This window comes from Schistocerca serialis, chromosome 2 (genome assembly GCF_023864345.2).
Source record: "Schistocerca serialis cubense isolate TAMUIC-IGC-003099 chromosome 2, iqSchSeri2.2, whole genome shotgun sequence".
NCBI classification, from domain to species: domain Eukaryota; kingdom Metazoa; phylum Arthropoda; class Insecta; order Orthoptera; family Acrididae; genus Schistocerca; species Schistocerca serialis.
In genome coordinates, this window is record NC_064639.1 from 564854353 (window position 1) to 564879452 (window position 25100).

The following is a 25100-nucleotide window of genomic DNA, read 5'->3' on the forward strand; positions in this document are numbered from 1 at the left end:
GGTGAGATGGGTGAGAAGTGACTCAAACTCTTGCTACTCGTCAACTAACATCTCTTACAGAACTACGTGAAGAGGTAGAACAGGCGTGGCATAACGTATCCGAGTACAGTGTTCGCCATCTGTACGACTGACTTGGGTGCCAGAGTGTGTGCCTGCATTGGCACCTGTGGATGGTACACCACGTTCTAATATTGGTTTTGAATCGTGGGTTGATACTTGGTACCTCAGAACCGCTTGCGATATTGATCTGTAAACGTATAATTTCGTGTACTGCATATGCACCGTTGCAACAATAAATCTAAAGTGGACTAAAAACCTCTAAAAGGGTGTACAATTTCGTGTACTGCATACGCACCGTTGCAACAATAAATCTAAAGTGAACTAAAAACCTCTAAAAGGGTGTACTACTCTTTTTGGCGTGTAATTACGATGTCGTATAAAGTCTGTTTAAAAAATTTCGGAACACGCGTAATTTAGCGCCAATGGTATGTTGGAGCAAAATGCGGTAGGCATCGCTGCACATAATGAGATTTTCACTCTGCAGCGGAGTGTGCGCTGGTATGAAACTTCCTGGCAGATTAAAACTGTGTGCCGGACCGAGACTCGAACTCGGGACCTTTGCCTTTCACGGGCAAGTGCTCTACCAACTGAGCTACCCAAGCACGACTCACGCTCCGAGTTCGAGTCTCGATCCGGCACACAGTTTTAAGCTGCCAGGAAGTTTCATCCCTGCACATGCCTGTGTTTAATGTGTAACTGTGAGAAGTTTCATTGTTGTATGTCTGTTAGTTACTGTTCACTATTGTAATGAGTATAACGTTGTGTCACACGGTTTGCGTATTTCGAGATGACAGCTTTAGAGGAGCAAAGGGTCTGCTTTAAATTTTGCTTGAAGCTCAAGAAAACCTTTACAGAGGTGTACCATATGATACAGGAAGGCTACGGTGATGAGCGCTTAAGCCGTACTCGATGTTACGAATGGTTCATATGGTTTAAAAATAGCTGGACAGAAACTAAAGATGACCCTCGTTCAGGATTCCCTTCGACGTTGTTGTGTACATAGTTCTGCGTAGTCAGCGCGTACACAACTTTCCCACTAGAGCGTACCCGCTAAGCAAAACAGCGCAGGCGCAGCGCTCGTCTGTCTCCACACTACGAGATGGCGCTGCCATAGAGACGGGCCAAATTCTGCTTCCGCCAATCCGCGTATTAATATGTAACGCAGCCAATGAGATTGCTGCTAACGAAGAACTTTTTCTCCTCGCGGATCACATTCGCGCAGTGATACCTGAACGCGCGAGGTATTATAACGAGTGTACAGACCTTCGATTAGTTAGTCTGCATTTGTCTGCACCAGTCTGTACCAGTCTGCAACAGTCTGTACCAGTCTGCATTTGTCTGTACCAGTGTATAGTCAAGTTTCAGTCTGCCCCTAATAAGATTACCGTATTCCTGTACATAGCCATGAAGATAAATGTATAGACACTTTGTCAAGTATCAGAGATATGTGAGAATAAGATTAACGTACCAAGTCCAAAGGAACTTCAGATTGTCAATTGTCAACAGCATCCAGAATCAAGTTACGTAATGTCTATGCTCTTCATTACTTTAATAAATGTGTGTGAAAATTAATCAAGTCCTGTTTAAAGTTGGTCACCATCAATTTGCTGCTCTAAGCGTGCAAGTGGCATTTCTATCGTCTGACTTAACGGCAGAAGATAAACACGCCACGATAAAACCATGAGACATACTGCTGACACTCGCCTACTTCGTTAGAGCGACAAGTCAAATAATCTGATGGTGTGTGCACCGAAGGTCTTACAGTACGCACACTCTTCACACCACAGACGTCTACAGTCGACGCTCATGTCAGGAATGTCAACGAAATTGTGCATGCCAATGAAACACTGACTGTCCGAGAGATTGCAGTAGAATGCACTATTTCAGTTGTATCATGACATGAAATCCTGACACAGCGTCTTGGAATGCACCGTGTTGCCGCCAAGTTCCCCCCACGGCTCGTGAGTGAAGACCAGAAGACCTTCGCCTCGCAATCTGTGAGGAGCTTTTGGATCGCGCAAATAAGAACGAGATGGTCCGCAAGAGAATCTTAACTAACGATGAGACATGGGTCTATGGTTATGATGTTGAGACCAAGGTTCGATCTTCAGAATGGTTCGGGAAAGGATCTCCAAGACCAAAACAAGCTCGTCAGTTCAGGTTGCATGTCGAAGCATGCTGATAGTTTTCTTTGACTCTGAAAGATTAGTTCATCATTAATTCGTGCCACATCGACAAACTGTGAATTAATGGTGCTATCGGGACGTGTTGCGACTCCGGCAAGAAAATGTGAGAAGGAAACGGCCTGAAATGTGGGAGACAATCCACTGCTCTTGCATCACGATAACGCACCCGCCCATTCATACCTGTTGGAGCGTGACTATTGCAAAAAAGGAAGGAAATCACTCTGCTTCCTCATCCTCCGTACTCTCCAGACCTGGCCCCTGCGGACTTTTTTTTTATTTCCAAAGTTGAAAACCCAGCAGAAAGGACGAAGATTTGCAACGAAAGACGAGATAAAAGAAAATTCGCAGACGGCGCTTCGCGTGAAACAGCAAGAGGCGTACCAAGCCTGCTTCCGGAACTGGAAACGGCGTTGGGAGTGCCGTATCAGTTGTGGAGGAGAGTATTTCGAAGGAGGCCATGCAAGGTAAGCGCAAAAAAATTTTGTAGACAAAATTCAAGAATTTTTTGAACAGATCTGGGACACTGAGAGGCACCCACTTGCCTTTCTCATACTGTGGCATCAAGCAGTCAGGCCTGCAAGATGAGTGGTTTGCCAAGCGAGTGGAATCTTCCTTAATTTATCGAGCAACATGAATTCTCGAATCTTACTATTTAGTTACAAATTATCCTCCTGTATGAATAATACGCAACGGAAACACGCATCTGACTATCAGTGATTTATAGAACTCTGACTGTACACTACGCACTGGCAATACCACATTTACCTTTTGTCTTTGATTTAACGGCTTTTATATAAATTCGGGACATTACGATAACATACAATTTAATGAAAAAGGCCACCAATCTCTTTCTTTTCACTATTTGATTTATTCCTAAACACACAAATTCTACAACCTACAACAAAATCACATGAGAAACTCCGCCCAGTGGGCATGGCTTTACGTTAGTGAATTTCTATACTATGGTCTCGTAATCTATTTACCGCAACAGTGCACTCCCTGGATCGGATGGTGGATCTTTTATTATACCTCACACTTCGCCTCTAACAATAATCCTCACGAAACTTTCCTCCAGATCGAGCGATACAGAAGGAACAGGCATACCCACAAATCTTTCGAAACTACCTTGCTACTCCCATGCAAAACACACATACCCAAATTACAAGACATACACAACACAACAATATGAAATATTACACAAAGAACGGTTACAACTTCATCACTTTCCGCTTTCCCACTTCAATCAATATTTATCCCAGTTTCACACGACACTGCCCCACTTTGTAATTCTACTTTCCTACTGTGAACTCTGGAGATAAACGTACGTCTTCCTGTGCAATGCAAGCCAAGTGGCGTTGCTGGAAAAACGGCCGACTCACCTTGATTCTCTCTCAGAGATTAAATTTAGCGTCACACGGAATGATATTTCTTAAATACTTCAACTTATGATACACACGCTATTTCTTAAATATTTCAGCTTATTGTACACACGCTATTAATTCTTAAATATTTCAGCTTAATGTACACACGCTATTAATTCTTAAATATTTCAGCTTAAGATCACGGAAGTATCTCAACTTATAACTACACGTGGGCTCTTTGTGACCGTTGGTTTACTACAATCCCCTTAAAATTACCTGCCTCACTTTGTAATTTTCCCCACAAAAGGTCCTGTGAAAGAGAAATTATTAATTCTAACTACTCTTAAATATTCCACATCCATACCATGCCTCCACTCTTTCATTCCGGAGCACAACAAAAAAACAGGTCTTTACAGCAGAAGGTTCAGCGGCAGAGTGCTGAAACATGGCCGTATTCTGATTCTCTCGCACCTCTCTCGAAGTGGGAGAAGCACCTTGCTACCTTATTGGTCAGCCACATTTCAGACGCTCAAAGCTCTGGTAACTTCCATCTCTTTGGTCTCACCAAAGGTAGCCAAAGGATCGACTCAAAGATGATCATATATTCCGATTCACTATCTGTGGTTAGCAGACGACCATACATTCATTCCTTTCACAGATCTCACCAAACTGGATGTAGGGATTTATTTTGAGGGAGTGCACATGTGATCAATTAAATAAATAAATTGTCATTCTTTCCCACACTGGTGTCCGGCTACGCTGTATTAATTGAAATTGAGTTACTTTTACACAAAAAATGTGTTGTTCTGACAAGAATTTCGTACCTATTTTCAATGTTGGGCGGTACTGTACCCTTTCACCACCGGCTACCCATGCAGAAAAAAATGGCACGGTACTATCCTTGCAATGCGAGGGTAGTTCCGAACATTTTTTTAAGAAAACTGTATTAGAACAAACGTAGCAAATCATCAAAGTAACCAGGAGGAGACCTTAGCCCCTGGTGACCTCAAATTGACGACCAAATGTTGTTACTTTACCAAATTGGCAGTTGTTGCATTATTGTACTCTCCACAATCCGGAGTAACGTACACATACAAATTTACAACAATCTACATGACAAATAAAACATCACATCATAGAAATGAAAAAATAATCTTGAGATAAAATTTTGCTTTAGTTACTGGGATCTTCGTTATTTTTATGAGTAATCCAAATTTCAATAATTCTAAAACAAATAAAAAATACTTTCTCTGTTGTCACACATATAGACGACAAGAACTTGCATTTCGACTAGCCTTCGTTACACTTTAATGTGAAATGTCACCACTGTGATAATAAAAATAAGTGGCTTCAGTCAAAACACCAACAAGATTATTACTATGGACGACATCAAAATACATCAGTTAATTCCGATATTTGTTGTGCAATGCAAACTCTTGTCCCCTGTGACAATATTACTGATCAATGCTACATGAACCGCTACGTTAGTATTACGCCACTGGCTTATAATTAGAGCATCATTGTACCAAATATTCCAATAAACATGCTACGTGAACTTGATAACCCAGAACAGACAAAAAACAAACACTAACTATTCTAAACACAAATGTTGATGAAATAGAATTACACTTGCTGTCCCTTCAGGAATGAAACACATAAAAAAAACATTTACACAATTACAAATACATTATTCCCTATCTTGCGAGTCACACGGAAACCTTTCATTCTGTGATTTTCTTGGGGTCAAAAAGTTGCTGATAGTTTTCCTAGAAACACTGTCTCGGTGTCAAAGCTCTCCCATGGTTACCCGGACGAAAGTCTTTAAGTCACTCAAATCGGCATTTTGAACACGCACCGAACAGTAAACTGTATCTCACATTAAACACAAATGTCATAGTCACTGTCAGAGTACCATCCACACGAATCTGTTCGTCCAAAAAAATGGCCCTACAACTACTATTACCCACGGTTCTGTCCTTTCAGTTCATGGTGTAATTAAAAGTCGTAAGTTTCAACAAACAGCACTTATTCCCGCACCAGTTCAAGAAATGTCTCGTACTACAGACGCAAATGTCAATGTCCCACTCTAGTTTCTTGCCTTCATACAATAATTGTTCACCAAACGACAACTGTCCTCTAAGTATACCAAGTGTCCCACGTGCAATTCACAAAGCACACTTAACAAGTCACTGCCAAAAGTTTATGGATCCCACCATTCAGTGGTCAAGACAAAACAAAACGATCGTCCTGTCTGCTAAAGACAAAATCTTTTCCACCACTCACAACGTGGAAACACCAGTCCTTCACTTTCCACATTATGGAAAGTCGCAGTCATCTTGTTTCACGGCTCCACAGTCCAGTACTAGTTATTAGCTGCTGGTAAAAAAAATGCTCGCCGGGCTCTGCCGCGCCTCGTCCATTCTGCAGTAGCGCCGCTGCGCGCGCCGTTGAGCAGAAGAAACCACCCGCTGTTGCCTCCGCGGGATACCTTCCCCAGTCGTAAGGGTGGCGGAACTCATGAATGGCCAGTGGTACCTGCGTGTCGCCCCAGGCCGTTGACCTGCTGTAGCGGGCGCGTGGAGTGTACCCCGTCCGACAGTGGAGTGGGGAGTGCCGCGGCTCTGTCGCCTGTCGCCATGGCATCGTCAGCTCGGCCCGCTAGCGGTATGGGCGTTACGACACCCAATCAGTTAGCCTTCCGTGCATCTCGCAACATTACAGACAAAAGGAAATTCTTACATTAAAATTATACACCCTAGTTTTCTACACATACAACATCAACATTTATCTCTTTTCTATAGACAGCCCACACTCGTTCTATTCATTGTACCTGTCGTCCCTCATACAAAACATGAAAGTGTAAAAAAAAACAAAAGGAATAATAAACAATCTATACAGCTCATAATTACAATATCAAATAGTAGGCTACTCTAACATCCTATCACAGTGAAAATATTAGAAACTTTATCCTAAAACTACAATATACAATGAACTTTTGTGCTTGTGACACACTGAAATTAATACCCCTTGAAAGTGTTCTAACAAAAAAATAAGAAATAATCTACACAGCTCACAATTACCTACCACTGGTTATTAAATATTAAACTACTTTAACATCCTAACACAACAAACATTTTAGAAACTGTTGACTCTAAATCTACAACATACAATGCACCTTTGTGCTTGTGACAGATTGAAATTAATACCACTTGAAAGTGTTCTAACAAAAAAAAATAAGAAATAATCTATACAGCTCACAATTACCTACCACAGGTTATTAAACTACTTTAACATCCTAACACAATAAACATTTTAGAAACTGGTGACTCTAAATCTACAACATACAATGCACCTTTGTGTTTGTGACAGACTGAAATTAGTATCTCTTTATACATTTTACATTTTATTATATATAACAACATTTCTAGGACATGTATGAACCATCCACATGATGTCTAATCCTGACCTGCCATCGAGGTTCATCCAAATCAAACAATACACATTAATGTTTTAGTTACAGATCGGTAGGATCCCCTTTACAGGAGTGGCGCATTGATCACACTACTCTACGACTCTCACTCACCAGACATCACATTTTCCCTCTCATTCAATCCATAGATACACTAACAGAATAGGTCTAGAAGTCGGCTAACCTTAACACCACCACACTCACGACAACATACCATACCTTAGCTCCCTTATACTCAACCACATAACACATGAAGCTGTTTCAGAGATAGCATTCCAGTCTCCGAACTCGTCCTTTCACTCTGGCACCTCTCTGCATCGGCTTACCTCCGCATTCGCTTTACCCATTAATCATTCTGCTAAACACCAACTTAGAATTGCGACATTTCATCTAAGAACAAAAAATACACAAATTAATCAACCTGCACAATAACTGTACACATCCTTGGTACCGTTTTTGATTAGTTATCCTGGTACCAGGCTTCAACAACAACAACAATAAATATTATTTTTGCCAAATCGCAAATGTTATGCTAAGAATTAGATCTTACACTTATATTACATCTTACGTCAGTGTTCCACAACGTTCACCATCTGGATCTCATACTCCCTTTATGTCCTTTCACATTGTGCAGTTGTCCTCATCTCTTCATTCGTATTTCGGCTCTCCGTCCGTCCATTACTCCATCATTTCCTGGTCTTCCTTCGCCATTCGCATCAATCTCTATTGCAGCATACACAGGTCTCTCTGTAACACACATCTAAGACATCTCCACATTATTCAATTCTACTCACCTTTATTTACCACTGTTTCATCACGTCGAATCTCTATTTATTAATCACACTGCTTCACGTCGCTTCTTCCCTTACCTATCACCTTTATCCACTACTATTTATCACGTCGCTTCTCTATCTACCATCTTTATTCCCTCATAAATCATCACGTCGTTTCTGCTTGATCCTTATTCATACGACAAAAAATACGTACATACACCACTCTGTCGACTCCTGTTCATGACTCATTTGACCAGTCTATTCCGTCATACTTCCTGACATCCCGCCTGAAAATTCTTATGTTCGATTTGACCCTGCACAACGTTACACACCACAAATAAATACACTGACTATCTACCATAAATTGCCTACTTTAGATCTATCCTTAACTTTTCCATAATTTGATGTTAGAAATGTGATGAAGCCCACGAGACTGTTTTCCCTTGATCGTCTCAATCAGTACAGCATTTTCATGGACAATCCGCCTCACTCTGAATGGTCCACTATACACAGTAAAGAATTTGCTAGTTAGGAATCTAAGCTTACATGAAAATTAAATGTATGCAGAGAATATACAAGCTGGGAGAAATGGGACAGCCCAAGTGTTAGAAACTTTGGTGCTAGTAGCCTCTTTCACTAACACCAGAATCCGAACAACCATACACAGCACCTAATTATAACTGTCACCACGACTATGACATACTATAGATCAGATGGCATCTAATTTAAAAACTTCGATCACATTACTGATGTTACCTGTAACAGCAGTATAAACGTACCCTATTCCATACAGATCACAATGTTTACTTTTTACATTACGTGTTAAGTACCTGCAATAGTAAAATCGCACTAATTATACTGGACTCCTTGGCATTATTACATAACATTTAGCAACTGGTTTCTTTGAAGAAACAGTTCTTTTACTTTACAGTTCGAAATAAAAATTTGCAAATTTTGCTCTGAGAGACCAGCCTAACAGATGCCATTACTGGTGGTTTATTCTCTGATCAGAAGTATGGTATTTGCACTCCTACGTATCAGTAGAGTATGTCCGCTACATAGACAATTTTCAGTGCCAGCTGCATGTGTTTTAAGGCAAGATGCTAAGGGCTGATATGTTGGATTTGTTTCTCCTATCCATCAATCTATTACGACAAGAAAGAAATACCAGGATTCCATGCTCTCCTGTCATTCTGATAGTTTCTACCGTTCCTATCCTCAACTCTGTCTGACCTAAGAGTCATGTCGCCGTTCACAATGTTGCTCTCGTTACCCAGTTCCTGTAATAAGTGCTGAAATGACGCAGAATCGTTCAAGCCTCTGCCTGCTATCACTATATCTCTGCGCAATCTCACTGGCAACTTCGTTATACAGATCCTAATGAGCTCCCCCGTTTCGTATGGCACATCCAAATACCTGTTTCGTCTCAGCATTTCCTGATAACACGACACTGGATCTCTTATACCACCTTCGTTACAATTTGGCATCATCAATATGCTTTGCTTAACCTGGTCCTGCTTACTTTTCGACCAGAATTCATTTAAAAATTTGTCACAAAACATCTTGTAGCTACTACAGTCTTTAATAACTTCCTGCATTTTCGCTCTAGCCTCGTCCCTCAAATGGTTACACACAAACTTCATTTTGAGGAGCGGTCCCCATGATGAAGGTAATGAATCTTGAAACTGAGACAGCCACAGGCATGGATGTTGGTAATTATCAGGATCCGGAAAACAAGTGTACGTTTGTACCGACACGAAGTGTCTCCTACATTCTTCTTCCGCATTTATGTTTTCCGACCTTGGGCTATACCCAGTTGGGTTTGCCACCTGTTTTATCCGACACAACCGTTCTTCTAACTCTCTGAGTTCGTCATCCTCTTTCTGCCTATTTTCGATTTTTGAATTTATCTCACTCTCCCTACGCAGTCTACCTGGTGGTGTTTCACCTTCGCTTCTGCACGCTAATTGCAACTGTGCTAGTTCTTCCCTATGTTTCCTATTTGTTTCCAATTGTGCCTCTTTAAACTGTAATAGTGATTGTATCTCCTCCTGGTCGGCATAAACCTTTCGCTGCGTACTGTCAGAGCCTGTTTCGCCTCTTATACTGATCTTTTCTACATCTGCGCTAATCGTATTCATTCTGACCACTACCTCCGCAACTTCATCCCTGTGTTTATTTAGCGCCATTTCCTGCCGTGTGACTTGAGCTTCCACGCTGTCTAATGCCCCTTGTTTATCTGCCAGTAAGTCCCCCACTATCTCTTTGATTCGCTCATCCGGCCACACGCCCCTATGTTCTGTAATATCGCTTTCTATTGCACTTATTCGTACCTCCAAATTATTGGCTTTTTCTTTCACAGCATCACATTCTTGCTGCACCGCATCCAGATTCTTCTCCCCCTCATCTAACCGATTATTAACTGCGGACAGACGCTCATCGATAACTGTGTGTAGCTTCCTCATTGCCTCTTTATTTCCCTTATCAATTGCCTCCAATCTTTCCTTATTTGCTTCCAATCTCTCCTTAGTCTCCCTATCCATTGCTTCCAATCTCTCCTTAGCCTCCCTATCTCTCTCCTTATTCTCCCTATCTCTCTCCTTATTATCTCTATTGATTGCTTCTAATCTTTCGTTAGTTGCTTCAAATCTTTCCTTAGTCTCCCTACTCATCGCTTGTAAAAACTGCAGTATCACATCGTTATTTCCTACTTTCGACGCGCTCACCTCGTTCGCCTGAGAAACCGTAGCTTCGCTAAGGGTAGCTGCACTTTCACCGCACACCTGGCCTAGTCTCGGCTCGCCCGCGTCGTCGGGAAAAGCCCGCGTTTGTGGACAAAGCCCGCCGCATAAAGGTTCCCCTTGCAGCGGTCCACTGAACAATACAGCCCCTTCGGAGCGTTTGTCTTTCTCGCTCATTAACCCATGGTCAACAGCTACTTCCTGCTGCACTGCTATGTCCACCCCAGAATCGCTATTCTCCATGGTGGCTACACTTTTCGACTGCGACCTAGTTACTACGGACATTACGCAAAAAAAAATTATGAAACGATCTTCCAGCCTTGTGCGATATAGCAATTAATTACATAAAATAAAATAAAAGATCCTCACCAATCCAGAAAGAATTTGCAAACAGAAAAAATTTTACTTCTTAGCGCTATCACGATACATTCCATAAAAAAAATCTTAACAGCAAACCCTAACAACAAAATATCCTAACAAAAACGATCCTGGCAAAGGAATCCTGGCAACAAATTAAATATCCTGGTAACAAAATTATCGTGGCAAAAAACGGAATCCTGGCAACAAATTAAATATCCTGGTAACAAAATTATCGTGGCAAAAAACGGGATCCTGGCAGGGTCGAAATTATGAGAGGCACCCACTTGCCTTTCTCATACTGTGGCATCAAGCAGTCAGGCCTGCAAGATGAGTGGTTTGCCAAGCGAGTGGAATCTTCCTTAATTTATCGAGCAACATGAATTCTCGAATCTTACTATTTAGTTACAAATTATCCTCCTGTATGAATAATACGCAACGGAAACACGCATCTGACTATCAGTGATTTATAGAACTCTGACTGTACACTACGCACTGGCAATACCACATTTACCTTTTGTCTTTGATTTAACGGCTTTTATATAAATTCGGGACATTACGATAACATACAATTTAATGAAAAAGGCCACCAATCTCTTTCTTTTCACTATTTGATTTATTCCTAAACACACAAATTCTACAACCTACAACAAAATCACATGAGAAACTCCGCCCAGTGGGCATGGCTTTACGTTAGTGAATTTCTATACTATGGTCTCGTAATCTATTTACCGCAACAGTGCACTCCCTGGATCGGATGGTGGATCTTTTATTATACCTCACACTTCGCCTCTCACAATAATCCTCACGAAACTTTCCTCCAGATCGAGCGATACAGAAGGAACAGGCATACCCACAAATCTTTCGAAACTACCTTGCTACTCCCATGCAAAACACACATACCCAAATTACAAGACATACACAACACAACAATATGAAATATTACACAAAGAACGGTTACAACTTCATCACTTTCCGCTTTCCCACTTCAATCAATATTTATCCCAGTTTCACACGACACTGCCCCACTTTGTAATTCTACTTTCCTACTGTGAACTCTGGAGATAAACGTACGTCTTCCTGTGCAATGCAAGCCAAGTGGCGTTGCTGGAAAAACGGCCGACTCACCTTGATTCTCTCTCAGAGTTTAAATTTAGCGTCACACGGAATGATATTTCTTAAATACTTCAACTTATGATACACACGCTATTTCTTAAATATTTCAGCTTATTGTACACACGCTATTAATTCTTAAATATTTCAGCTTAATGTACACACGCTATTAATTCTTAAATATTTCAGCTTAAGCTCACGGAAGTATCTCAACTTATAACTACACGTGGGCTCTTTGTGACCGTTGGTTTACTACAATCCCCTTAAAATTACCTGCCTCACTTTGTAATTTTCCCCACAAAAGGTCCTGTGAAAGAGAAATTATTAATTCTAACTACTCTTAAATATTCCACATCCATACCATGCCTCCACTCTTTCATTCCGGAGCACAACAAAAAAACAGGTCTTTACAGCAGAAGGTTCAGCGGCAGAGTGCTGAAACATGGCCGTATTCTGATTCTCTCGCACCTCTCTCGAAGTGGGAGAAGCACCTTGCTACCTTATTGGTCAGCCACATTTCAGACGCTCAAAGCTCTGGTAACTTCCATCTCTTTGGTCTCACCAAAGGTAGCCAAAGGATCGACTCAAAGATGATCATATATTCCGATTCACTATCTGTGGTTAGCAGACGACCATACATTCATTCCTTTCACAGATCTCACCAAACTGGATGTAGGGATTTATTTTGAGGGAGTGCACATGTGATCAATTAAATAAATAAATTGTCATTCTTTCCCACACTGGTGTCCGGCTACGCTGTATTAATTGAAATTGAGTTACTTTTACACAAAAAATGTGTTGTTCTGACAAGAATTTCGTACCTATTTTCAATGTTGGGCGGTACTGTACCCTTTCAACACGTTTGGCTAAATACAGGTCTGAGATACGTAATCGATCGTGCAATAGTACAGCAGATTAAAATATCAGCATGTAACTCTTTACGGTAATTAAAGACGTAGCCAGCAGTAGAAAAACACAATATATAACGAAGAATTACAACTTCCTCGAAAGTGTAATTATCGTGTACCATTATTAGACCAGAAAAAGCCTCTCCACTGCGGCAGGAAATTTAAAATATCGTATTTGTGCGGAGTTTGCTGATTGCGCCACGTACAATTCACAGTACTTTCGTGAGACCTCTCACACCGTACTCTGAGACGTCGAGAGAAAATGGACTGGACACGTTGACGTCCTTAATACCTTAATTTGGACCCTTACGCCTAAATATCCATTCAGTTGCATAAATGAACAAATCGCATAATTTACATGTAGATTCCTGGAGAGAAGTAACCGCCGAACGACGTCAAAGATCACCAGCTCTAGTCGCGTCATTCGATTTTTCTGTCAACCTTGACAACCCACGACAGACGGAGCATGGAGGAGATAAAACCGAGACTAGAGTTAGCACAAAGAACATTCTTGGCAGAGAGAAGTCACTAGCATCCAACATAGCTCTTAATTTGAGGAAGACATTTCTGAAAGTCTATGTTTGGAGCCCAGCATTGTATGGCAGAAAGACACAGACAGTGGAAAAACCGGTACAGAAGAGAATAGAAGCACTTGAGACATGGTGCTACAGTAGAATATTGTACATTAGGTGTACTGATAATGAAAAAAATGAGAAGTTTCTCCGCAGAATCGGTGAGAAAAGGAATATATGGAAAATTAAGGCAAGAATTAGGGACACAATGATAGAACATCTGTTAAGACGTCAGGGAATAAATTTCATGGTACTAGAGGAAGCTGTTGAAGAGACCATAAATTGGGATATACCCAGAAAATAATCGAGGACGTAAGCTGCAAGTGCTGTTGGGACAGGAGTAGAATTCCTGGCAGGCCGCGTCAAACCAGTCAAAAGACTGATACTGAAGAAAGTTCAAAATATAAACATCGAATGACATTTTCGTCTCGGATGTCCCCTACGAATTCAGCAGACTAAGTTGCGGAGTCTTCTTTACTCTCTCACATTCGGGACCTCTCCTTTGCAGTGAGTGCTGTGTCTTACGAGTAGATGTCTAGTTTGGGTGGCTGGCGAGTGTGTGTTGATGTTCTTGATAAGAATGAAAATGAAACAGCAGGGTGTGATGTCTGACGTCGGCGTAGAATATCACTAAGGGGGTTTAATGGTACTCACAGAGATGAACAGGCAGATGAAAAGTGGCTGTTTTATTAAGAATGTACACCAGAGGAAGTCAATGTACCATCTATAACTTACGTAATTTGGAATAACTCAAATTAGTATGTAATGCGAACGGAACGGGAAAAAACCGTTATATGTAGAACAATGGCCGGCCGCTGTGGCCGAGCGGTTCTAGGTGCTTCAGTCAGGAACTGCTGCTACGGTCGCAGGTTCGAATCCTGCCTCGGGCATGGATGTGTGTGATGTCCTTAGGTTAGTTAGGTACAAGTAGTTCTAAGTCTAGGGGACTGATGACCTTGTAGAACAGTGGAACGTACTCTCTACCCTGCCCTTAAAAAGTGCTTTGCAAACTATGGATGTGGATGTTGTGCGTGTTCCTAAACCAAACGCAAAATAGCAGTTATGACATCACACAAGTACCGACGAACTTCGATAATTTTCAAATGTTTTTTATTCCAGTCTTTGATCACAGTATCAATTTCTTTGACGATGACCTGTTTCAGTCAATAATGACCATCTTCAGATCTGTTCTACACCATGTGCTAATGTGATAAGGCCGTAATGGCATCGTCAAAACATATAAATATACTCGGTTCAGCATCGTCACGTGGATCTAAAATATGGTGTAAAATGTTTATCCTTTGGTATCACTTGGAATTTACAAAATACAGTTCTCTCATATAGTGAACTGCCACTAAAACCATGCCACTGACAGACAGGGATCTTTCTCGAACACAGATATTTTTAAGCAGGGAGACATTTCGCAGAATACACTGAAGTAAATTACACTGAGGTGACAAAATCATAAGATGGTGATATGCACATAAATACATGGCGGTAGTACTGCGTACACAAGGTATAAAAGGCAGTACCTTGGCGGATCAGTCATTTCTACTCAGGTGATTCAACTGAAAACCTTTCCGACTTGATTATGTCCCCACGACAGGAATTAACAGACTTTGAGAGCGGAATGGTAGTTGAAGTTAGAGACATAGGACCTTCTATTTCGGAGCTCGTTGGGGAATTGAGTATTCTAAGAGCCTTAGTGTGAAGAGTGTGCCGAGAAGACCAAATTTCAGTCATTACCTCCCACCAAGGACAGTGCTTTGGCCAACGGCCTTCACTTATCGACTGATGGCAGCAGCGTTTCCGTAGAGTTGTTAGTGTTAACAGACAAGCAACCTGCGTGAAATAACTTCAGAAATCATTGTGGCCGCACGACTAACGTTTCTGTTAGGACAGTGCGACCAAATTTGGCGTTAATGAGCTACGGCAGCAGACGACCAAAGCAGGTGCCTTTCTAACAGCATGACATCGCCTGCAGCACTTCTCCCGCGCTTGTGACCACATCGGTTGGACACTAAATGGCTGGAAAACCATGGCCTAGTCAGATGAGTCCCGATTTCAGATGGTAAGAGCTGATAGTAGGGTTCGAATGTAGCGCAGAAGCCATAGGCCCAAGTTGTCAAAAAGTCACTGTGCGAGCTGTTGATGGTTCCAAATAGTGTGATTTGTGTTTACAAGTAATGGACTGCGTCCTCTGGCCCAACTGAACCATCACTAGCTACAGATGGTTATGTTCTGCTACTTTAGCAGCCATTCATGGAGTTCATGTTCCAAAACAACGATGGAATTTTCATGAATGAGATTGCGCCATGTCATCGAGTCGCAATTGATGGCGATTGGTTTAAGAACATTCTGGACAATTCGTACAAATGATTTGGCCACCCAGATCGCCCGACATGAATCCCATCACACATTTATGGGATACAATCGAGAGATCAGCTTGTGCACCAAATTCTGCACCGGTAACACTTTGCAGTTATGGACGGCTATAGAGGTAGCGTGACTCAATATTTCTGCAGGGGACTTCCCAACGACTTCTTGAGTCCGTTCCTCGTCGAATTGCCGCACTACGCCGGGCAGGAGGGGGTCCTAAATGATATTATAAGGTATCCCACGACTCTTGTCATCTCAGTGTATGCTATCTGCATCGAAACAGGTTGTCGAATGTTTTCCCACTCACTGTACATATGTGAGCGAGCGTGGGAACCACTCAACCACTCGACAGTGTCGCTCGCTATCAGATGCCGCCCCAGCAATGAAGATGAACCCGGCTGGTGCAGCTGCACTGCCTGACACAATCTCAGAACAGAAGAGTCAGAAGTGCTCTTCTCGTTATCAGTCAAGGGTGTACACACCTACTGGCGCGGCCTGGAAACCAACGAGTCGCCAGAGACCTCCCAGTTATCTATCAGGGTCGCACACGTGTTGCCGACCATCACCAGCTTCATATCTCTGCGAGACCAGACAAGCTTTCTCCGACAAGAACCAGTAGTCACGTAGCTTGTAACCACAACCAAATCCGAACTCGTAAGGGCGGGATGTACGACAAAATCAGAGCGCGTAGAACTAAAATCTTATATTTGTCGATTGTCTGACAGAAAGGCGTTGCCAGTAACGCATATTTGTTTTGTTGGCGATAACAGTATAGCGTCTTTGTAAAGTGAGTTCCTACCGCCCCCCTATACAGATCCTGCGACACGAAGACTGTACGCTATGACCCGCGTCTGTCCTGACTGATGCTGTCAGCTTTTGTCTGCAAAGTTGCTGACGTCAGCAAATGTCGAGGTGATCTTGGTGGATCCTGTCAGGGACCGACCGGAGCTGCAACGGTTCCTCCCAACACATTTGGTGATAACTACAGAGCCAGTCGTAGTAAGTAAAGACGACGATGACGTTGCTGTTGTTGCTGCTGCTGCTGCTGATGATGATGATGACGATCCTATAACACCAGATGACGGTGTTGTTATAATATCACTCGATGATGAAAATGTTCAATAAATGTGATAAAAAATACCTAAAACTTTTTTATGCGTTTGTACACTCTATGCAGGATATACGTTAGTAACTTTTGATTAGCAAAGCTTCAGATTGCACACTCCAAAAAGTTACGGAGTTGTTGTTACACAAGACAGAATACTTTACTTGTCTACTAGGGTTTTTCTGTATAGAGAAGAAGAAAGAAGGAAAGGAGTGGTAATTATAGCTTATTGGAACACTCTTGGAGCAAGGTTGAGGCAAGATAGCGTCGATGTCGCTAGAGAGACGAATTACCACATCTTTTTGGTTAGTGTTTTATGAACTCACTCTCATTTTTCCCCATTTACCACACATTCAAAAACACATCATATTCGCCTTCACATGTTTGTAAGAGGGCGAATCATGTGTTTCCTTAGTTGTCGTAAACAGCTTAAATTATGGAACATTGCGATAGGAGGTGTAGTGCCTTGCATATTACTAAATTGTAGAGCAAAATGAATTTGTTATATTAAATAACTGAACATTGCGCTAGAATGGAGGACACATTGCCCGAAAGTAGATCAGAATAAGTAGTGAGCAGTTATTATTCAAAGTATGTTGCTTTCTTTTCATCTATTCTGTTATGGAATATAATTACTTTTCTTTGACAATTAATAGCGATTCCCTGCCACTAAAACTGCTGTAATCACATTATGCGTCCCTGTTTCTGCGTGTTAAATCAGTATTATGCTCTTAGGAAATCGGCAGTGTCACGCCATTCAGAACACACACACACACACACACACACACACATACACATACACATACCAGTGCGCACTAGAGTCAGCCATTTCACAGTTTGCTTCCAGCTTCCTAATGCCCTCTACGCATTAGATTCGTGAATGAAGAAGGTTCATCAAGGTATTAGGTCTAACGACTATCCTCAGGAAAATTACATACCTTTTTTTCAAGTAGTACTCATTTATTGCATAAGTGCCGCAAATGCCTTCATTACACTTTTCAGAATACAGCAATAACAGCAAGTTGTATCAGTCGATGCCTGACCTGTACAAAACACGTAGAATGAACCATATGACTGGTCGAGCAGCGTAAGTACTCAATTTTATACACTTACATAATGGTATCTTTTAATTTACTTGCATTCAATATCAGCACTGCAAATAGAACTCGCCTTCACATCATTGCTCGGATTTTCATCAAGGCGTGCTGTGGAATAAGGAAAAAAAATAACCTGAATGGTTAGCTGTGCTATGTGACTTGAGTTTGCAAATACTTACGGCTGACGTCTTTAACAGTCATTTTCATTATCAAGACACGAATGCGGTGCGAGAGTGCTGTGCATGGATACTTCGAACCGATAGTCGAATCTGATTAACATCGGAAATATCGAACTTGACATCATCGCACTTAAATTCATTACCACTCTTATCTGAACAATGAAACATTTGTCGTTAAAGGTATGGTATATTACTGCAATACAAAAACTTATGGTAGCTCAATACAACTATTTTTTCGCATTTGGTGAAATAAGGTACAGCAATCAGTCGCAGCTTGAGTATACTGAAGAAGACGAAGATTTCAGTCACTGAGAGACCTTCTTCAATCCTAGAACTGAAGAAGAACCAACTAAAATAAAATCGTGTACGCATTAACATCAAAGTATAGTTGTATAAATATCACATACAAGTGTTACATACCAGTAGATAAAGTTAACTTATTCCAGCTATTACTTCGCATAGTCTCTTCTGACCTATATGCATCAGGTGCTCAAATTGTTCTGAGGCCTCTGTTTACAATTACCTGATAGCTGGCCAAGCTGTACGTCGTACATGACTATAGCGCCCTCTATACAAGCGTCATGCTACAATAATACATTGAATATATGTAGCTGCTTATTTATATTATCACAGATAAAGCCAGTTTAAGGCAATTCAATTTTTATCGTTATACAATAGAAGCGACTACAGCAATGATTGATTTTAAAGAAGTAAAATTCTTAGTAATGAGAACTACGTGATGTAGGTGGCTATTGATATGCACATAATTGCTATCCATATTATATCAAACAAGTATCTGGTGTATAAATGAGTCTAGAACCATTACACATTAACTGATTTCTACGAAAGTTAATAACAGTAGTTAAAGCAGGATTACATTAACACCACAATTTCAGATACACCGCCATCCACACATTGTCGTGTTTGTGTGAACAAGTCACCCACTTAGTCATTTTAATTTCCATAATTATGCAACGTTACCAGTACTGAAACAAACATATGACACAAACAGATTTACATTTAAAGTAGGCCTACATTATTTCCATAATACGTTTATTTGCATGGTCATATTCCGCAGCAGCTATCAACATCTGTTACTATAGGTTATTCGTCTTGAGCTGAGTGCGATCTAATTAAAAATAATTACACCAGACGCGTATTGCAATTTATTTATCAAGCATCTTCCGAGTTTTTTTATGTAAATTGGATACATACGTTTGTACATTTTTGATTGTTTTGGGTTAGAAACAGCGTTTTCTTTATAAAGTTGGTCTGCAAGTTACTTACGGTGTTTCTTTTCATATTTTGCTCCTTCCCTCCTTGTTTGTAGCGACTGGTGTCGAAAGGCTTCATTTCACATCTGCACTTGGCAGTTTTTGGCATTCTGCTGCATTTCCTATGCTGCACTATTTAAAATTCACTTTCTTAAATTGTTTCTCATTCTGCACTGCCATAGTGCTATGTCTGTTCATTTGTTTACGTTCACGCTGTGCGTGTGGCAACCTGTGAAACGATTTGTTTGTGTGTATTTGTGTGTGTGTGTGTGTGTGTGTGTGTGCGTGTGTGTGTGTGAGAGAGAGAGAGAGACACTCAGTGAGATTGTCTTGTATGTAGGCAGAGACGTGAGAGGAGAGGGGGCGGCTTTTCTTTTTTTGCATGGGGGTGGGAAAGATAGGGGGGACTGGATAGTGATTATAGGACAGAATCTGGGAGGAGATGGTAGTGGTAAATGGAACCTGTAGTTATGTGTGTACATTTAATGTTACATTAACTGATCAATCAGTTTAAAGAGTGTGCGGAGTGCCAAACTGGTCGGATCATTTATGAGTGGTTTCGTTTCTGTTATGGTTTTTAGGATGTGTTAGTTTCCTTGTAAGGTGAGGAGGTGTTTTTGTTGTTGCTTATCCTTATGACTTCCATGTCTGTGAATCTGGTTGTAATTTTATGTTGTTGTTGGTGTAAGTGTTCTGCGAACGTTGAATGATTTGTCCTATACTTCCATGCTCTTATAGGTTCTTTGTATCTGTTGTCAAATGTCCTCCTGGTTTGACCTATATATCTTCCATCACATGTATTGCATTTCATTTGGTATATTCCTGATTTCTGATACAGATCAGTTTTTTCTATTGTTTTTGGGAAGTATTTCTGAACTGAGTTGTTGCTTTGGTGTGCTATTTTTGTGGCTTGTTTTTCGAAAATGTTGGATATTTTGTGTATGTATTTGTGGTTGTGTGTCGCTGTGTAACATCTTTTACTCACTGTTTCTTTCACACGTTGTGTTGTTTCTATTCTTATTCTTGTGTTTTTTTTTGTGTTTGATTTTGTCCTTGTGTTGGTGACAGCTGAGTGTTTGTTCTTTTCTGTTTCTTGATTTTATTGTTCAGCTTTGTCACGAAGTTTTCTTTGTGTCCATTGTTTGTGGCTATATGTATTACAGTATTCATTTCTTTTTTGTAACTGTCTGCATCTAACTGTACTGTGTTTAGTCTGTAGAGCATGCATGTCAGTGCTGCCTGCTTATTGCATCTCATGTATAATTGCGTCCGTTGTTGTCAGTTTTCGGTATATGTCAAATGTGTTTAGGTTGTTTTGAATCTTTATGGTGACGTGCAAGCAATTTCAACTGTCCATTTTGCTCTTTCTCTATTGTAAAATGTATCTTACCATGAACATAATTTATGTCTGTGTGTAAATGGTCAATTTTATTCTTTGGTTCATCTATCAGGCATAAGATGTCATCAATATACACACATGAAAAATGTTTTGCATCACCACAGCTCCCAGAACTCCTGAAGACAGAGTTGACCGTGGATATTGTATCACAGACACAGTCCCTTTGACTGTTCAGAGATGTCACTAAACCCGCCCAAAGATGTAAACAACCATGCATGGGCAGCGCCTGTTAGATGGAGGGGGTCCGAAAGCCGATCTGTTCCAGTCATTCCACCAGGAAGGAGGTACACGGCTTATGTTGTGTGTAGTTCAACCATGCCTACACGATCAATACCGCGGTGAGATCGAGTCCGCATTATTACTTTGTGCCAGGAAGGGCTCTCAACAAGGGAAGTGTCCAGGCGTATCGTAGTGAACCAAAGCGATGTTGTTCAGACATGGAGGAGATACAGAGAGACAGGAACTGTCGATGACATGCTTCACTCAGGCTGCCCGAAGGCTACTACTGCAGTGAATGACCGCTACCTACGGATTATGGCTCAGAGGAACCCTGACAGTAACGCCACCATGTTGAATAATGCTTTTCGTGCAGCCATAGGACGTCGTGTTCCGACTAAAACTGTCCACAATACGCTGCATGATGTGCAACTTCACTCCCGACGTCCATGGCGAGTTTCATCTTTGCAACCACGACAAAGTGCAGCGCGGTACAGATGGGCCCAGCAACATGTCGAATGGACCAAGCGTCGCATATGCCTTCAATCAGGCAATCGTTGGAGGCAACAAGGTCAGGCTAAACGCCTTAGACACACTGTCCAGAAAGTGCGACTAGGTAGAGGTTCCCTGTTGTTTTGGGATGGCATTATGTGAGGCAACGTACGCCGCTGGTGGTCATAGAAGAGGCCGTAACGGCTGTACGATACATGAATGCCATCCTCCGACCGATAGTGCAACCATATCGGCAGCATATTGGCGAGGCATTCGTCTTCATGAACTACAATTCGCGCCCCCATCGTGCACATCATGTGAATGACTTCCTTCAGGATAACGTCATCGCTCGACTAGAGTGCCCAGCATGTTCTCCAGACATGACCCCATCAAACACGGACGACGTGGCCCAATAACCACTCTGAGGTATCTACGCCAAATCGCCGTTGAGGAGTGGGGTAGTCTGGACCAAAGGTGCCTTGATGAACCTGTGGATAGTATGCCACGACGAATACAGGCATGCATCAATGCAAGAGGAAGTACTGCTTGGTATTAGAGGTACCAGTGTGTACATCAATCTGGACCACCACCTCTGGGGGTCTTGCTGTATAGTGGTACAACATGCAATGTGTGGTTTTCATGAGCAATAACAAGGGCGGAAATGATGTTCATGCTGATCTCTATTCCAATTTTCTGTACAGGTTCCTTAACACTGGAAGCTGATGTAATGCAAAACTTTTTTTGATATGTGTATCTAATCCAGTGAGGATGTTGTACCTATTTGGCACTATTTTGTTAAATATATTCTGTTCTACGTGGTTCATAAATATATTTGCTACGGTTCCAGACGCTGAGAATCCCATTGGTAATCCTTCACTTTGTAAACAGAATTCATTATTGAACTGAAAATAGTTGTGTTTTGTTATTAGTTCTAGAAGCCTGATTGTTTCTTTGATGTATTCATGTAGAAGTATACTGTGTTTTTTAAGATTTTGTTCTATAATGTTTATTGTTTCAGTTATTGGTATATTGGAATACATAATCTCTGCATCAAATGACAGGAGGGAGGCTGCGTCTAGAACTTGTCTGTCTTTTATGTACTGAATCAATTGTGTGGTGTTTCTTATAGTCGTGTCTTCTTGTAATCGTATCAATTCAACGGTCAGTATATCTTCTGTCGTGTTCCGTCTTTTTCAAGCGTTTTCTTAAGTGTCTGGCGTTCTTCAAGTGTTTCTCAAGTGTTTTTAACTGTGCTGTCCTTCCATATTTCTGTCACTTTTTTAAAAAAAGTTATGAAAGTAGCATGTTATTATTTATACTTCTCCCATTCAGGTCACATTTTCGAATAATTTTAAATTAATAAATTGTTTTTTTGCTTTAGCTTTTACGCTTGTGCAAAGTTCTACAAGCTGAAGAGCGTTTGTATCGCTGTCAGCCACCACCCCGCTCACCTGGGGCGAGGGGTGTGAAATAACAATAAAGAAAAAAGACGAATCTGTAACACATTAACATACCTCTGATTAACCTTCGAAAGACAAGTAACCTCCATTGTCCTTCACATCTATTTAAAGTTTACGCAACACATCGTTTGTTATGAGAATGTTGCATGGATCTCCGTCTCACCCAAGGTCTATGACTCCCTTCAGAACCTGGAATACCATGCACTCTGCCTCGCTTTCTGCATCCATTTACCTATCGCCACAAGGATCCTTCACCAACTCATCAAACTCCCGCCTCTCATCACTCACAGTGAATACCTCTGAACAATCCACATCATCTGCAAACTCGACTCCAATAATCCTACCATTACCGCTCTATTTTCCAATCCTTATAAGCTGCCACACCTTTACCAGCACATTCCACCATCCTCCACATACTCTCTCAAAGAAACTTCAACCGTCTCCCCCTCCCAGATCGTGAACTCTGCCCTGACATTTACCCATTCTACCACCTGTAAGTCCACCCCACCCAACCCCACTCGTTAGGGCTTCTACTTTATCCTCCCCCCCCCCCCCCACATTTGCTAACCCCTCCATTTTTATCCTTCTTTCATTCTTTCCCCACCCCATTTTTTCCAACAACTATTATCACCACCAGTTTCCTCCTCTACTCCACCCATTTTCCTGTTCCAACAGCCAATCCTACTCCATCGCTGTTACACACTAGTCCTCCATCCTTATACCACCATATTCCTGACTTCCTCATGGGTCAATCTTCCTCCCTTCAGAGACAGACTCCATATCTTGGGGCAGGTCCTTCTGGTTCTTAATGACAGGAAGATGCTTCTTTCAAATATCGGTGTTCAGCATCAAGTTTTAAATGTCTCTAATGTGCACAATTTTTAACTACCACCGCAAGAAGTCACGTCTCTTGTAGATCTAAAAACTTTAGATTTATTTTTCACCTCTCGAAGGTTTTAAATTCAGTGTAAATAACACACTTGTTCGTTTCCTGTTTCTTTTTCATAATATTTAATTTTTATTGTCAGTTGGCTAAAGGGCTTGCTCATATTCCTCCACATGGTGGTGAAATAATAACAACGGAAAAAAGTTTGTATCCCATGCATAGCCTTTCGCCCCCATGTCTCCCTCACTCACTTCAATACTACCTCCCCATCTAAACAACCGAAGCCTCCTCGCCACCCCAGTTGCTCACTACTGTCATAACAAAGACTGGTCCTGAGATCATGGCAGAAGAGTGATCTCCAAACTGAATTCAAATCCAGCACTACAAATCCTCACAGCCCACTGTATGTACACAGACTCATTTCCTGCCTCCCTCATGCGAGTTTTCAGTTTTCATAGAGTCTGTTCCCTCGATCACCTCCTCACAGAGAGAGTCCTGTTTTACAACCACTAAGATAAAATTGAACCCTCCAAATCCACCCCCCACCCCCAGGCCTACCATTGTAAAAAATGCATCGTCTCCAATGTCCAGCTCACTCCTGATTGTAAAGATCTACCCACCTATCCTCATTGCAAAGCTTCCTAGTTCCTCAGTGAGTTTCTAGACCTCATGTCTCATCCCACCTGCAGTGTGACCCAACCTACTCTACCAAATGCAAAGCCAAATTTACCTGTCAAATCAGAATTAATTGTTCCTGTCCATTCTACTGATCATCTCATCCATTCCAATAACTCCACCCACCTTGTACTGCTGAAGATATCATCAGGTTTCTCATCATCACCCTCCAAAATATCCATCTCTTTCAATGACTGCATACTCCACATAAAATTTCAATTGACACCCAATCTCTGTTTCACCTCAGTATGCAAGCCACCTTATGCTGAAACCAAATCCGTTTTCACCCATCCTAACATCCTTGTTTAAACCTCTGCACCCACTCACCTACACAACCCACTCCCTAGGCTCTCATAGTGGTGCAACAGCAATACAATATCCTCTATCACAACTTATAC

The 25100-nt window shown here is 41.5% G+C and overlaps 1 non-coding gene across 1 annotated transcript; it reads right to left on the reverse strand.

Moving 5' to 3' along the window:
• Window positions 1-588: 588 nt before the first annotated feature.
• On the reverse strand, window positions 589-663 carry Trnas-uga (transfer RNA serine (anticodon UGA)). The gene has a single exon. It is a non-coding gene; the product is annotated as a tRNA-Ser (tRNA).
• Between the last annotated feature and the right edge of the window lie 24437 nt (window positions 664-25100).